Raw genomic sequence first — 6,103 nt, 5'->3', positions numbered from 1 at the left:
CCCATCTGCTCACGGACTGACCAGGCCCCGATCGCTAGCCAGTACTCCGGGAGGGTCTACCTTGGTCATCAGTAAAGACCCTGAACTACACCGCACCGTCTCTGAGTGGTTCCTGCTACCTGCATGCTATTCTGCTACCCCCTTCAAACACGTCGGCTGCCCTGAGGCCATACCCCTCCCGTTGGGGGTTATACCATCTACGCTGCACAATCGTACCACCGGCCTCAGCGGTCTGCCCTGCAGCGGCGGCCTCATAGCCGCATTCAACGGGTGGCGTAGTCGAACACCGTACCATCTTCTGCTAAACTCTGCCACTCAGCTTGACTCCCTGGGCACGGACCGGGTCACCGCCACGAGACTACTACCCCTATCAGATCCGGCTCCGGGTAGGCTCCCGCGTGCGCAACGCTGCGCGACTCAGGCCCAGGGGCGCGTCACTAAACAGAGACCAGACGGAGTCCAGAGTAACTCTGCTGCCTCATTACAGTGAATGGATCCCGCAGGGGTTTCATCTGAATTACATCACTTGGAAATTTAGATGGAAACCCCGATGTAAGTGCTCAGCCTAGAGCGCCGGATAAATGTTACATAAAATGTTCCCAATAAAAGCTTCAACTCAGTCCTCAAAAAAAGCTAGTCCCCACTCAGGTCCGTCATCTGTTAAAAATATAAGGGACTTCCAAGTTACTGGTAGCAGAAAGGCTCTGGAAAAGCGAAATGGCCCTTGCCCCCCAAAAGAAATTCAGAAAATTTTGTGCTCCCAAATCCAAATGCCTATTCTACAATAATTTGTTCTCCAATTGTCAAATAGCGCTCCGTCCCCCCCAGATCTCGCCGTATGGCTGAGCCACATATGGGGTATTGCCACTTTTAGAAGAAATTGTGTGACACATTTCGGCACCATTTTTACCCATTGCCCTGTGTGAAAATGTAAAATCTGAGGGTAAAACATTTTTTTGTGGTAAAAATATAATTATGGTATAAATTTAAAAATTAAAAAATACTCACTACTTCCCTAGATGAATTCCTTGAGAGGTGTAGTTTACAAAATGGGGTCACTTGTGGGGGTTTCTGCTGTTTCGGCATGTCAGCAACTCTTCAAATGTGACATGGTGTCTGCTGCCTATCCCAGCCAACATAGCGCTCCTTTCTCTTCCGAACCCTGCCGTACACCAAAGCAGTGGTTTTCCCCCACATATGGGGTATCGGCGTGTTCAGGAAAAATTGAACAACAAATTTCACGGTGCAATTTATCCTGTTACCCTTATGATAATACAAAATTAGGGAATGAAAAACATTTTTTGTGGGAACAATGTGAAAATTTTATTTTTACGGCTCAATATTATAAACTTCTGTGAAGCAGCTAGGGGTGCAAGGTGCTCACCACACATCTAGATAAGTTCCCTAAGGGGTCTGGTTTCCAAAATGGTGTCACTTGTGGGGGGTTTCCACTGTTTAGGCACATCAGGAGCTCTCCAAATGCAACATGGTGTCTGCTAATTATTCAGACAAATTTTACATTCAAAAAGTCTAATGGCGCTCCTTCCCTTCCGAACCCTGCCGTGCGCCCAAACAGTGGTTTTCCCTCACATATGGGGTATCAGCACGCTCAAGAGAAATTGCACAAAAAAATTTGGGGTCCATTTTTTCCTGTTACCCCTGTGAAAATAAAAAAAATTGGGTCTAAAGTAACATTTTTGTGAAAAAAGTTAAATGTTAATTTTTTTCTTCCACATTCCAAAAATTCCTGTGAAGCACCTGAAGGGTTAATAAAGTTCTTAAATGTGGTTTTGAGCACCTTGAGGGGTGCAGTTTTTAGAATGGTGTCACTTTTGGGTATTTTCTGTCATATAGGCTCCTCAAAGTGACTTCAAATGTGATGTGGTCCCTAAAAAAATGTTTTTGTAAATTTTGCTGGAAAAATTAGAAATCGCTGGTCAACTTTTAACCCTTATAGCTCCCTAACAAAAAAAAATTTTGGTTCCAAAATTGTGCTGATGTAAAGTAGACATGTGGGAAATGTTATTTATTAACTATTTTGTGTGACATATCCCTTTCATTTAAGGGCATGAAAATTCAAAGTTTGAAAATTGCAAAATTTTCAAAATTTTCGCCAAATTTCCAATTTTTTCACAAATAAACGCAAGTGATATCGAAGAAATTTTACCACTATCATGAAGTACAATATGTCACAAAAAAACAGTCTCAGAATCAGGGGGATCCGTTGAAGCGCTCCAGAGTAATTACCTCATAAAGTGACAGTGGTCAGAATTGAAAAAATTGGCCTGGTCACAAAGGCAAAAACAGGCTCTGGTGCGAAGTGGATAAACTGTCCCTCCCCCACCATGTGATATACTATATACCTCATAGGGACAGCAGTCAGGAAGCACCAGTAGTACCAGCAGCTCCCACAGTACAATGCAAATGTAGCATTCTCAGCGTGTACTGACCAATGCTGTCCACCAGGTGGCATCAGCAGGAAATTACAGCGATGAGACGAGCACTGCATGACAGCCCCGCCCCAATCTGTCCTATACCAGACTCGCCCCCTACCAACGCCCCGCCTCCGCTGCCATGACAACTGAATTGTTTAATGGCAGAAAGAGAGACCTTATATGAGTAGAGAAGTAGCGGCCGGAGCGCGGGGTCCGCACAGGTGAGCGCCCCCATAACACAGTGTATGTACTGCACGTCAGCTCTATGGCAGACTGTCACCTGTGCTGGATCCAGTACGTGTTACACTTATATCTGTACAGAGACACAGAGGACGCAGCGGGGCCTGTAGCTATATATGTGTGTATGTGTATATATACAGTATATATATGTGTGTATATGTATACTGTATATGTGTGTATATGTATACTGTATATGTGTGTATATGTAGGTATACTGTATATGGGTGTATAAGTATACTGTATATGGGTGTATATATATGTATACTGTATGTGTGTATATAGGTATACTGTATATGTATACTGTATATCTGTTTATGTATACTGTATATGTGTGTATATATGTATACTGTATGTGTGTATATATTTATGCTGTATATGTGTGTGTATATATGTATACTGTATGTGTGTATATAGGTATACTGTATATGTGTGTATATGTATAGTATATATGTGTGTATATATATGTATACTGTATATCTGTTTATGTATACTGTATATGTGTGTATATATATGTATACTGTATATCTGTATATATATGTATACTGTATATGTGTGTATATATGTATACTATATATGTGTGTATATATGTATACTGTATGTGTGTATATATATGTATACTGTATATGTGTGTATATATATATATGTATACTGTATATCTGTTTATGTATACTGTATATGTGTGTATATATGTATACTGTATGTGTGTATATATTTATGCTGTATGTGTGTATATATGTATACTGTATATGTGTGTATATGTATAGTATATATGTGTGTATATATATGTATACTGTATATCTGTTTATGTATACTGTATATGTGTGTATATATATGTATACTGTATATCTGTATATATATGTATACTGTATATGTGTGTATATATGTATACTATATATGTGTGTATATATGTATACTGTATGTGTGTATATATATGTATACTGTATATGTGTGTATATATATATATGTATACTGTATATCTGTTTATGTATACTGTATATGTGTGTATATATGTATACTGTATGTGTGTATATATTTATGCTGTATGTGTGTATATATGTATACTGTATATGTGTGTATATATGTATACTGTATATATATGTATACTGTATATCTGTTTATGTATACTGTATATGTGTGTATATATATATGTATACTGTATGTGTGTATATATATATCTATACTGTATATGTGTGTATATGTATACTGTGTATGTGTATATATGTATACTGTATGTGTGTGTATATATGTATACTGTATATGTGTGTATATATATGTATACTGTATATGTGTGTGTATATATGTATACTGTATGTGTGTATATATGTATACTGTATATGTGTGTATATATATGTATACCGTATATGTGTATATATATGTATACTGTATATGTGTGTATATATGTATAATGTATATGTGTGTATATATGTACACTGTATGTGTGTGTATATACGTATACTGTATATGTGTGTATACATATGTATACTGTATATGTGTGTGTATATATGTATACTGTATGTGTGTATATATAGGTATACTGTATGTGTATATATGTATACTGTATGTGTGTGTATATATGTATACTGTATGTGTGTGTATATATGTTTACTGTATGTGTGTATATATGTATACTGTATATGTGTGTATATATGTATACTGTATGTGTGTATATATGTATACTATGTGTGTGTATATATAGGTATACTGTATGTGTGTGTGTATGTGTATATATACAGTATATATATGTGTGTGTGTGTATATATACAGTATATATGTGTGTGTATATATGTGTGTGTATGTATACAGTATATATATATGTGTGTGTGTGTGTATATATACAGTATATATATGTGTGTGTGTATATATACAGTATATATATATATATGTGTGTGTGTGTGTGTATATACAGTATATGTGTGTATATATATGTATACTGCATATGTGTGTATATATGTATACTGTGTATGTGTATATATATGTATACTGTATGTGTGTATATATATGTATACTGTATATGTGTGTATATATATGTATACTGTATGTGTGCGTATATATGTATACTGTATATGTGTGTATATATATGTACACTGTATGTGTGTATATATATGTATACTGTATATGTGTGTATATATGTATACTGTATGTGTGTATATATATATGTATACTGTATGTGTGTATATATGTATACTTTATGTGTGTATATATATATGTATACTGTATATGTGTGTATATATGTATACTGTATATGGGTGTATATATGTATATGTGTGTATATATGTACACGGTATGTGTGTATATATATGTATACTGTATATGTGTGTATATATGTATACTGTATGTGTGTATATATATGTATACTGTATGTGTGTGTGTATATATGTATACTGTATATGTGTGTGTATATATATATATATATATATGTATACTGTATGTGTGTGTATATATATGTATACTGTATATGTGTGTGTATATATATATATATATATATATATATATATATATGTATACTGTATGTGTGTGTATATATATGTATCCTGTATGTGTGTGTGTATATATGTATACTGTATATGTGTGTGTATATATATATATGTATCCTGTATGTGTGTGTGTATATATGTATACTGTATATGTGTGTGTATATATATATGTATACTGTATGTGTGTGTATATATATGTATACTGTATATGTGTGTGTATATATGTATACTGTATATGTGTGTATATATGTATACAGTATATGTGTGTATATATGTATACTGTATGTGTGTGTATATATATGTATACTATATATGTGTGTATATATGTATACTGTATGTGTGTGTATATATATGTATACTGTATATGTGTGTATATATGTATACTGTATGTGTGTGTATATATATGTATACTGTATATGTGTGTATATATATGTATACTGTATATGTGTGTATATATGTGTGTATACTGTATATGTGTGTATATATGTATACTGTATGTGTGTATATATATGTATACTGTATATGTGTGTATATATATGTATACTGTATGTGTATATATGTATACTGTATATGTGTGTGTATATATGTATACTGTATGTGTGTATATATGTATACTGTATATGTGTGTATATATATGTACACTGTATGTGTGTATATATGTATACTGTATGTGTGTATATATATGTATACTACATATGTGTGTATATATGTATACTGTATGTGTGTGTATATGTGTATACTGTATATGTGTGTATATATATGTATACTGTATATGTGTGTATATGTGTATACTGTATATGTGTGTATATATAGGTATACTGTATATGTGTGTATATATGTATACTGTATATGTGTGTATATATATGTATACTGTATGTGTGTATATATGTATACTGTATATGTGTGTATATGTGTATACTGTATATGTGTGTATATATATGTATACTGTATATG

At 34.0% G+C, this 6,103-nt stretch overlaps 1 protein-coding gene across 1 annotated transcript in view; it reads left to right on the top strand.

Annotated features, from left to right (window-relative positions):
* Nucleotides 1–2,551: 2,551 nt before the first annotated feature.
* The window catches only part of DNAH12 (dynein axonemal heavy chain 12), a 161,508-nt gene continuing 157,956 nt past the window's right edge, over nt 2,552–6,103 (top strand). Inside the window, exon 1 of the mRNA XM_073644615.1 lies at nt 2,552–2,656. The gene's annotated coding sequence lies outside the window, so the exon portion shown is untranslated. The remainder of the gene's footprint in view (nt 2,657–6,103) is intronic.

Source organism: Phyllobates terribilis, unplaced genomic scaffold, assembly GCF_046119375.1.
Source record: "Phyllobates terribilis strain yellow unplaced genomic scaffold, ASM4611937v1 Scaffold_8__6_contigs__length_399053987, whole genome shotgun sequence".
NCBI lineage: Eukaryota > Metazoa > Chordata > Amphibia > Anura > Dendrobatidae > Phyllobates > Phyllobates terribilis.
This window is presented reverse-complemented; position numbering and strand designations above follow the sequence as displayed.